At 42.8% G+C, this 12,121-nt stretch overlaps 1 long non-coding RNA gene across 1 annotated transcript in view; it reads right to left on the reverse strand.

Moving 5' to 3' along the window:
• LOC145861651 (uncharacterized) overlaps nucleotides 1–12,121 on the reverse strand; it is a 63,904-nt gene that overhangs the window by 21,909 nt on the left and 29,874 nt on the right. The window lies entirely within an intron of this gene.

A 12,121-nucleotide genomic window follows, 5' to 3' on the forward strand; every position in this document is an offset into this window, starting at 1 on the left:
CGTTACAGTAATGGAATATTTAGAAATATTTTGTCACGAAATGCGTCGTGCGCGTCACCCTTCTTTACACTTCGGATAGTGTCTTGAACGCACGAACAAAACGGAGGATATTTGAACATAACTATGGATTATTTTGAACCAAACCAACATTTGTTATTGAAGTAGAAGTCCTGGGAGTGCATTCTGACGAAGAACAGCAAAGGTAATAACATTTTTCTTATAGTAAATCTGACTTTGGTGAGGGATAAACTTGGTGGGTGTCTAAATAGCTAGCCCTGTGATGCCGGGCTATCTACTCAGAATATTGCAAAATGTGCTTTCACCGAAAAACTATTTTAAAATCGGACATAGCGAGTGCATAGAGGAGTTCTGTATCTATAATTCTTAAAATAATTGTTATGTTTTTTGTGAACGTTTATCGTGAGTAATTTAGTAAATTCACCGGTAGTTTGCTAGTTCTGAACGTCACATGCTAATGTAAAAAGCTGGTTTTTGATATAAATATGAACTTGATTGAACAAAACATGCATGTATTGTATAACATAATGTCCTAAGATTGTCATCTGATGAAGATCATCAAAGGTTAGTGCTGCATTTAGCTGTCTTCTGGGTTTATGTGACATTATATGCTAGCTTGAAAAATGGGTGTCTGATTATTTCTGGCTGGGTACTCTGCTGACATAATCTAATGTTTTGCTTTCGTTGTAAAGCCTTTTTGAAATCGGACAGTGTGGTTAGATTAACGAGAGTCTTGTCTTTAACCTGTTAGGGCTAGGGGGCAGTATTGACACGGCTGGATAAAAAAACATACCCGATTTAATCTGGTTACCACTCCTACCAAGTAACTAGAATATGCATATACTTATTACATATGGATAGAAAACACCCTAAATTTTCTAAAACTGTTTGAATGGTGTCTGTGAGTATAACAGAACTCATTTGGCAGGCAAAACCCTGAGACATTTTCTGACAGGAAGTGGATACCTGATGTGTTGTATTGACCTTTAAACCTATCCCATTGAAAAACACAGGGGCTGAGGAATATTTTGGCACTTCCTATTGCTTCCACTAGATGTCACCAGCCTTTACAAAGTGTTTTGAGTCTTCTGGAGGGAGATCTGACCGAACAAGAGCCATGGAACGATGATGGCCCATTAGACACCTGGCGCGCGAGTTCATGTTGGGTACCCTCGTTCCAATACGTTATAAAAGAGTATGCATTCGTCCACCTTGAATATTATTCATGTTCTGGTTAAAAAAGGCCCTAATGATTTATGCTATACAACGTTTGACATGTTTGAACGAACGTAAATATATTTTTTCCCCTCGTTCATGACGAGAAGTCCGGCTGGCTTAGATCATGTGCTAACAAGACGGAGATTTTTGGACATAAATGATGAGCTTTTTTGAAGAAAACTACATTCGTTATGGACCTGTGATACCTGGAAGTGACATCTGATGAAGAGAATCAAAGGTAATGGATTATTTACATAGTATTTTCGATTTTAGATCTCCCCAACATGACGTCTAGTCTGTATCGCAACGCGTATTTTTCTGGGCGCAGTGCTCAGATTATTGCAAAGTGTGATTTCCCAGTAAGGTTATTTTTAAATCTGGCAAGTTGATTGCGTTCAAGAGATGTAAATCTATAATTCTTTAAATGACAATATAATATTTTACCAATGTTTTCTAATTTTAATTATTTAATTTGTGACGCTGACTTGACTGCCGGTTATTGGAGGGAAACGATTTCCTCAACATCAATGCCATAGTAAAACGCTGTTTTTGGATATAAATATGAACTTGATAGAACTAAAAATGCATGCATTGTCTAACATAATGTCCTAGGAGTGTCATCTGATGGAGATTGTAAAAGGTTAGTGCATCATTTAAGCTGGTTTTATGGTTTTGGTGACCCTGTCTTTGAATTGACAAAACATTACACACAACTCTTGTAAATGTACTGTCCTAACATACTCTAAATTTATGCTTTCGCCGTAAAACCTTTTTGAAATCGTAAAACGTGGTTAGATTAAGGAGATGTTTATCTTTCAAAGGGTGTAAAATAGTTGTATGTTTGAAAAATTTGAATTTTGACATTTATTTGGATTCAAATTTGCCGCTCTTGAAATGCACCTGCTGTTGATGGAGTGCACCACGGGTGGCACGCTAGCGTCCCACCTAGCCCATAGAGGTTAAAATGGTGTAAAATAGTCATATGTTTGAGAAATTGAAGTAATAGCATTTATAAGGTATTTGAATAACGCGCCACAGGATTCCACTGGCTGTTACGTAGGTGGGACGATTTCGTCCCACTGGCCCTAGAGAAGTTAATAATTAAGAGCTTTGCAAAAGCCCTTTGACTTTCAATGATGCGCTATCTCTAATGAACCATTGAAAAGTGATTACACAAAAGTACAAAGATCTTTTATAGCCAAGATACACCCCTCTCAACGTACATGATGAACCACAGATACATAGAATGGGTCACAATGATAAGTTTTGTATGAAAGATATCTATAAAACATAGCAGACAGCAACTGCTGTGTCAACAAGTTTCATTGTATAGACCAGTGTCTGGTCCTCCTACTCCAAACTGGAACAGTCTCTCCCTGGTACGGTATAGAACAGAACCATTAGCTAATGTCCTCTGGAATGCTCTTTAGGTGTTATTACCCAAAGACATCGTAAATCTCCCCTGTTAGTGCTATCTCATAGAGGCCCGTCCTCAGTAAGACACACACACATATGAAGACAATGTTCCATCCTGTCCTCTTCCCTTTCTGATATTCTGCATAGCACCAGGGACATGTATAAGACAAGCCTGACCTCTCCCCTCTCTGGCCCCAAGTGACTGAGCCCCAGCTAAGGGAAAAGTGCAACTGCCAACATTCATTATCCAAATGGATACATTCTAATGACAAGTATCTCACATAAGCATATTATACAAATAAAACATCTTAATTATCTATGTTACCCAACAAATTCTGATTAATCCGCCACACAGTTCGTCTTGTATGTTTAGTCAAGTCAACCAGCGTGTTTTTCCCCGTACTCCATTTTCTATTCTCTTTTGCTGGTCTTCCCGGTTTTGACCACTGCCTGACTCTGGACTACTTTCCCGCCTGCCTGATCATCCTGCCTGCCCTTCGGTACCTATTGGACTCTGAACTGGTTTTGTCCTTTCGCCTGTACACGACCATTCTCTTGTCTACCCTTTTTTGGATTAATAAACATTGTAAGACTCCAACCATCTGCCTCCTGTGTCTGCATCTGGGTCTCGCCTTGTGCTTGATACATTAAAAGCACGGGCATTCTGCCCATTTTCAATAGCATTCAGGGAACAACGAAGTGCATCTTTACCATAGCCACCACAATCATATCTTTTCTTGTAAACTCTCATCTGAAAATATATTTTTTAAGGTGTTTTATGAACAGTTGAGAACTGAACCCTAACCCTAACCCCTATTATGAGCCTAACCTAACCCTAAACCCTATTCTAATCCTATCCCTGGCCAGTATTCTAACCCTAACCCTAACCCTAGCAGACATTATCTTATGCTAACTAGCTGGCAAGAATTTATTTAATCTTGCTAGCTAACTGGGGGATAGCTAGCTATGCTAGCAGACGTAAAATCTTTCAAAGCTCGCACCAATTATCTATATAAATCCACAAGATCATAGAGGAATAGCGGATAGGCAGCGGAGATGCCTGGTGCATCATTGCGCATGAAAGATCAGTGAAGACATAATACATGCAGCTCAAAAAGCTCCCCTATGGGTCTTGTTTGGGGACAATACAATCATACTACCTAGCCTAGCCTACAACACCACAATGTAATGAATAATTGCATCATTGTTTTCAAGTGAGTACAAAATTCTACTCTTGGCTGTAAACTGCAGTGAAAATGTCATTTGAACAAAAGGCCCAAACACTCTATGATTTGAATGTTTCATTCCATTTGGATCAGTTGTGGGTCTACTCTCGACAGTTTATAAGATCTAGAAAGGTCTAGAAAGGCACAGAAGCAGGCCAGTTTTGGAGATAGAAAGGCGCCGGAAGAAATGGCAGCAGTTTTACGGGCGCCCAACCAATTGTGCTATTATGTGTTTTTTTCACGTTATTTGTAACTTATTTTGTACATAATGTTTCTGCAACCATATCTTACGGCAAAAAAAGAGCTACTGGATATCAGGACAGCAATCACTCACCTTGGATTAGACAAAGATTTTTTCAACAACAAGCAAGACTCACATGATATTCTCCAAACACCTAGCAGGGCCGACATCCCAGTTATTCGCAAGAGGAAGTGACGCAGGTACAGAGGACGAAGAGCCGGATGCCTCGTCAGGACCCGCAGAAAGCAAGTAGGAAAGCTGCCGTTACCGTCAATACTACTCGCCGTGCAATCATTGGACAATAAATTAGACGAGGTACGATCACGAATATCCTACCAACGGGACATCAACAACTGTAATATCCTATGTTTCACAGAATTGTGGCTGAATGACGACATGGATATTCAGCTAGTGGGATATACGCTGCACCGGCAGGATAGAACAGCACACTCCGGTAAGACAAGGGGGGTGGTCTGTGCATATTTGTAAACAACAGCTGGTGCACGGAATCTAAGGAAGTCTCTAGATTTTGCTCGCCTGAAGTAGAGTATATTGTGGTAAATTGCAGGCCACACTACTTCCCTAGAGAGTTCTCAGCTATCCTTTTCGTGGCTGTTTATTTACCACCACAAACAGATGCTGGCACTAAGACCGCACTCAGTCAGCTGTATAAGGAAAAAAGCAAACAGGAAACCACTCACCCAGAGGCGGCGCTCCTAGTGGGCGGAGACTTTAATGCAGGGAAACTTAAATCAGTTCTACCAAATCTCTATCAACATGTTAAATGTGCAACCAGAGGGAAAAAAATTCTAGATCACCTGTACTCCACACACAGAGACGCGAACAAAGCGCTCCTTCGCCCTCCATTTGGTAAATCCGACCACAAATCTATCCTCCTGATTCCTGCTTACAAGCAAAAATTAAAGCAGGAAGCATCAGTGTCTATAAAAAGTGGTCAGACGAAGCAGATGCTAAACTACAGGACTGTTTTGCTTTCACAGACTGGAACATGTTCCGGGATTCTTCCGATGACATTGAGGAATACACCACATCAGTCACTGGCTTTATCAATAAGTGCATCGAGGACGTCGTCCCCACAGTGACTGTACGTACATACCCCAACCAGAAGCCATGGATTACAGGCAACATTCACACTGAGCTAAAGGGTAGAGCTGCCGCTTTCAAGGTGCGGGACTCTAACCCGGAAGCTTACAAAATATCCCGCTATGCCCTGCGACGAACCATCAAACAGGCAAAGCGTCAATACAGGGCTAAGATTGAATCATACTACACCGGCTCCGACGCTCGTCGGATGTGGCAGGGCTTGCAAACTATTACAGACTACAAAGGGAAGCACAGCCGCGAGCTGCCCAGTGACACGAGCCTACCAGACGAGCTAAATCACTTCAATGCTTGATTCGAGGAAAGCAACACTGAGGCATGCATGAGAGCATCAGCTGTTCCGGGCGACTGTGATCACGCTCTCCATAGCCGACGTGAGTAAGACCTTTAAACAGGTCAACATACACAAGACTGCGGGCATGTGCTGACCAATTGGCAGGTGTCTTCACTGACATTTCCAACATGTCCCTGATTGAGTCTGTAATACCAACATGTTTCAAGCAGACCACCATAGTCCCTGTGCCCAAGAACACAAAGGCAACCTGCCTAAATGACTACAGACCCGTAGCACTCACGTCCGTAGCCATGAAGTGCTTTGAAAGACTGGTAATGGCTCACATCAACACCATTATCCCAGAAACCCTAGACCCACTCCAATTTGCATTCCGCCCAAACAGATCCACAAATGATGCAATCTCTATTGCACTCCACACTGCCCTTTCCCACCTGGACAAAAGGAACACCTATGTGAGAATGCTATTCATTGACTACAGCTCAGCGTTCAACACCATAGTACCCTCAAAGCACATCACTAAGGTAAGGAACCTGGGACTAAAGACCTCCCTCTGCAACTGGATCCTGGACTTCCTGACGGGCCGCCCCCAGGTGGTGAGGGTAGGTAGAAACACATCTGCCATGCTGATCCTCAACACTGGAGCTCCCCAGAGGAAGCACAGTTCCCGCTCAGCCCAGTCAAAACTGTTCGCTGCTCTGGCACCCCAATGGTGGAACAAGCTCCCTCACGACGCCAGGACAGCGGAGTCAATCACCACCTTCCGGAGACACCTGAAACCCCACCTCTTCAAGGAATACCTGGGATAGGATAAGGTAATCCTTCTAACCCCCCCCCCTTAAAAGATTTAGATGCACTATTGTAAAGTGGTTGTTCCACTGGATATTATAGGTGAATGCACCAATTTGTAAGTCGCTCTGGATAAGAGCGTCTGCTAAATGACTAAAATGTAAAATGTAAAAAATGTGCGGCTCAGTCCCCTCCTGTACTCCCTGTTCACCCATGACTGCATGGCCAGGCACGACTCCAACACCATCATTAAGTTTGCAGATGACACAACATTGGTAGGCCTGATAGGGAGGAGGTCAGAGACCTGGTCGGGTGGTGCCAGAATAACAACCTATCCCTCAACGTAACCAAGACTAAGGAAATGATTGTGGACTACAGGAAAAGGAGCACCGAGCACGCCCCCATTCTCCTCGACGGGGCTGTAGTGGAGCAGGTTGAGAGCTTCAAGTTCCTTAGTGTCCACATCAACAACAAACTCGAATGGTCCAAACACACCAAGACAGTCGTGAAGAGGGCACGACAAAGCCTATTCCCCCTCAGGAACCTAAAAAGATTTGGCATGGTTCCTGAGATCCTCAAAAGGTTCTACAGCTGCAACATCGAGAGCATCCTGACCGTTTGCGTCACTGCCTGGTACGGCAATTGCTCGGCCTCCGACCGCAAGGCACTTCAAAGGGTAGTGCGTACGGCCCAGTACATCACTGGGGCAAAGCTGCCTGCCATCCAGGTCCTCTACACCAAGCGGTGTCAGAAGAAGGCCCTAAAAAATGTCAAAGACCCCAGCCACCCCAGTCAAAGACTGTTCTCTCTACTACCGCATGGCAGCGATAGCAGAGTGCCAAGTCTAGGACAAAAAAGCTTCTCAACAGTTTATACCCCCAAGCCATAAGACTCCTGAACAGGTAACCAAATGGTTACCCGGACTATTTGCATTGTGCGCCCCCCCCCCCCAACCACTCTTTTACGCTGCTGCGACTCTCTGTTTATCATATATGCATAGTCACTTTAACTATACATTCATGTACATACTACCTCAATTGGCCCGACCAACCAGTGCTCCCGCACATTGGCTAACCGGGCTATCTGCATTGTGTCCCACCACCCGCCTACCCCTCTTTTTACGCTACTGCTACTCTCTGTTCATCATATATGCATAGTCACTTTAACCATACCTACATGAACATACTACCTCAATAAGCCTGACTAACCGGTGTATGTATATAGTCTTGATACTGTTATTTTCAAATGTCTTTTTACTGTTGTTTTATTTCTTTACTTACCTACACACACACACACACACATACCTTTTTTTCGCACTATTGGTTAGAGCCTGTAAGTAAGCATTTCACTGTAAGGTCTACATCTGTTGTATTCGGAGCACGTGACAAATACACTTTGATTTGATTTATTCTTTACTTATAATACTGAGATGCGCTGTCTGTTGCGGATCATCATTCTCCCAAGTCGTCCTATAATAATTTGGCCACATAGGCCTATGCTCCCTGCAGGCCCAGTTATTCAGGAAAACTTAAAGCATGCTCTGCCTCCTCTCAGATCCAAGTGGCTATTCCTTGGCAACAAAAACCATAATGCTATTTGTACCATAAAACTTCAATTAAACGTGTCTCAAATAGCCGCATGTCCCTTTTAATAGGGCAAGGGCACACATTTCAGCAAATAAACACCTGTTTCAAATAAACCCTCTCCGCTCTCTTGAACAATTGTGGAGCTTTTTGAAGATGCCAGGTGAATTAAAACCATGCCATTGTAATGAGGTGAAATAAAATCAATTATCTTTTAAGAATTTCCATATGCAAGATTTTCAATGCATTATTGTAATGAAACAGGTAAAGAGAGCGAGCTTGTCCTCGGTAGGTGGCGATCCTGCAATCTTCTGCCGGAGCCTAGCACTATACGGCACAGCCCAATTCTATTTAGTTGATTACTCGCAGTGCTATGGGCCAAAAGGTTGAGAGTTCAGCGACCATCGTGTATATGATCAAATAATCAAATCAAATGTATTTGTCACATACACATGGTTAGCAGGTGTTAATGCAAGTGTAGCGAAATGCTTGTGCTTCTAGTTCCGACCATGCAGTAATATCTAACAAGTAATATAACCTTACAATTTCACAACAACTACCTTATACACACAAGTGTAAAGGAATGAATACGAATATGTACATAAAAATATATAAATGAGTGATGGCCGAACGGCATAGGCAAGATGCAGTAGTTGGTATAGAGTACAGTATATACATATGAGATGAGCAATGCAGGGTATGAAAACATTATATGAAGTGACATTGTTTAAAGTGGCTAGTGAAACATCACATCAAGATGGCAAGATGCAGTAGATGGAATAGTGTACAGTATATACATATGAGATGAGCAATGTAGGGTATGAGAACATTATATAAAGTGGCATTGTTTAAAGTGGCTAGTGATATATTTAATTACATCAGATGGCAAGATGCAGTAGATGGTATAGCTTACAGTATATACATAAGAGATGAGTAATGTAGGGTAAGTAAACATTATATAATATAAAGTGGCTAGTGATAAATTGATTACATCAATTTTTCCATTATTAAAGTGGGTGGAGTTGAGTCAGTATGTTGGCAGCAGCCACTCAATCTTAGTGATGGCTGTTTAACAGTCTGATGGCCTTGAGATAGAAGCTGTTTTTCAGTGTCTCGGTCCCCGTTTTGATGCACCTGTACTGACCTCGCCTTCTGGGTGATAGCGGGGTGAACAGGCAGTGGCTCGGGTGGTTGTTGTCCTTGATGATATTTTTGGCCTTCCTGTGACATCGGGTGGTGTAGGTGTCCTGGAGGGCAGGTAGTTTGCACCCGTTGATGCGTTGTGCAGACCTCACTACCCTCTGGAGAGCCTTCCGGTTATGGGCGGAGCAGCTGCCATACCAGGCGGTGATACAGCCCGACAGGATGCTCTCGATTGTGCATCTGTAAATGTTTGTGAGTGTTTTTGGTGACAAGCCAAATTTCTTCAGCCTCCTGAGGTTGAAGAGGCGCTGCTGCGCCTTCTTCACCACGCTGTCTGTGTGGGTGGACTATTTCAGTTTGTCCATGATGTGTACGCCGAGGAACTTAAAACTCTCCACCCTCTCCACTACTGTCCCATCAATGTCGATAGGGGGCTGCTCCCTCTGCTGTTTCCTGAAGTCCACGATCATCTCCTTTGTTTTTTTTACATTGAGTGTGATGTTATTTTCCTGACACCACGCTCCGAGGGCCTTCACCTCCTCCCTGTAGGCCGTCTCGTCGTTGTTGGTAATCAAGCCTACCACTGTAGTGTCGTCTGCAAACTTGATGATTGAGTTGGAGGCGTGCATGGCCACGCAGTCATGGGTGAACAGGGAGTACAGTAGAGGGCTGAGAACGCACCCTTGTGGGGACCCAGTGTTGAGGATCAGCGGGGTGGTGATGTTGTTACCTACCCTCACCACCTGGGGGCGGCCCGTCAGGAAGCCCAGGACACAGTTGCACAGGGCGGGGATTGGAGGGTAGTATTTAATGACGAGTTTGGAGGGTACTATGGTGTTAAATGCTGAGCTGTAATCGATGAACAGCATTCTTACATAGGTATTCCTCTTGTCCAGATGGGTTAGGGCAGTGTGCAGTGTGATGGCGATTGCATTGTCTGTGGACCTATTGTGGCGGTAAGCAAGTTGGAGTGGGTCTAGGGTGTCAGGAAGGGTGGAGGTGATATGGTCCTTGACTAGTCTCTCAAAGTACTTCATGATGACGGAAGTGAGTGCTACAGGGCGGTAGTCATTTAGCTCAGTTACCTTAGCTTTCTTGGGAACAGAAACAATGGTGGCCCTCTTGAAGCATGTGGGGACAGCAGACTGGAATGAATTATTACTGAATTAGTTGATAATTAATTCATTGGGCAAACCATAACCTTGCCTTCATTCCTATGAAGGCATGTTTATGGTTATAAATTATGATTTAATAACTCAAGCAAGTAAAATGTTTGCTAAGTGATATATCACATGAATAAATGTCAGATCTGCTAAATGCAAAAGATATTCTCATGTGACAGGCGCCGTGATATAATTAAGCAATAAGGCCCGAGGAGGTGTGGTATATGGCCAATATACCACGGCTAAGGGCTGTTCTCATTTACGATGCGACCTGGAGTGCCTGGACACAGCCTTTAGCCGTGGTATATTGGCCATATATCAAAACCCGAGGTGCGTTATTGCTATTATAAACTGATTACCAACATAATTAGAGCAGTAAAAATAAATATTTTGTCATACCTGTGGTATAAGGTCTGATATACCACGGCTGTCAGCCAATCAGCATTCAGGGCTCGAACCACAGTGTTGGATTCGGGCTAAACTTTGAACATTGAGATATTAAATACATGATAGATCAGAAGCCTAGAATATAAGGAGTGAAAGAGACTGGGTTTTATGTCAGAAGTTAATGGTTTTCTGTAGAAAGACACATGGCTTTGGAATATGTTTGGTGGACGGGAGGAGATCACAGGACTGCTATAGGGGAAGCGGATGGATATCTGTGGATTAGGCGAAGGAGGGGTTGAGGTCAGGAGGTCAGATCTCCTGAAGGGAGTAATAAGGGTATAGTATCCTGTTAACCTCTTCCTGTCGAACCATAAGAGAAGGAGGACTGTTCAACGTGGGGTATACATACTTGTGATGGTGAGAACATGTTTTTGTCTGAATACAAGCTGTAACGACTCTTTGGGAAGAATTAAACTTGGTCAAGCTTCTCTAGTGTCCGTGAGTTATTTACTCTGAAAAATTAGAACCTAACAACAGTTTATAATAAATATTATAAACTGGGTGGGTCGAACCCCGAGTAATGATTGGCTGAAAGCCGTGGTATAGGGGTACGACAAAACAATAATTATTTCTGCTCTAATTATGTACATTGGTAACCAGTTTATAATAACAATAAGGCAACTCGGGGGTTTGTGGTATATTGTCAATACCAGGGCTAAGGGCTGTATCCAGGCACTCCTCATTGCATCGCGTTAAGAACAGCCCTAAGCCGTGGTATTGGAAATGGTTCACATAATTACATTGATAGAAGCCACAATCTGCAATTTTAAAGCTGATATATGATATTGTCACAGGGGTCGTTGAAAGGGGACCAAGGCGCAGTGTGTAAAGTGCTCATATTTATTTTATTTATGATAACACTTCAACAAAATAACAAAACGACAGCCAACAGTTCCGTCAGGAACGTATACAAAACGGAAAACAACTACCCACAAACCCCAAAGGAAAACAGGCTGCCTAAGTATGGCTTCCAATCAGAGACAACGAAAGACACCTGCCTCTGATTGGAAAGGGTATACCCGGCCAAAACCTGGAAAACAAAACATAGAAATAGAATACTAGAAAACCCCCACATATAAACAGAATGACCTCTTACAAGGGTCAGGACGTGACAGATATATACAGTACAGTACAGTACAGTACAGTCACAAGTTTGGACACACCTACTCATTTAAAGGTTTTTCTTTATTTTTTACTATTTTCTACATTGTAGAATAATAGTGAAGACATCAAAACTATGAATCAACACATATGGAATCATGTAGTAACCAGAAATGTGTTAAAACCTCTACAGGATCGGTGTCCCCCCCGCGGGACGGTTGAGCTAACGTGCTAATGTGATTAGCATGACGTTGTAAGTAACAAGAACATTTCCCAGAAAATGGAAATGTCTTATATGGGCAGAAAGCTTATATTCTTGATAATCTAACTGCACTGTCCAATTTACACAAGCTATTAAAGTG

This window comes from Salmo salar, chromosome 02 (assembly GCF_965601325.2).
Source record: "Salmo salar chromosome 02, fSalSal1, whole genome shotgun sequence".
In the NCBI taxonomy this organism is placed as follows: domain Eukaryota; kingdom Metazoa; phylum Chordata; class Actinopteri; order Salmoniformes; family Salmonidae; genus Salmo; species Salmo salar.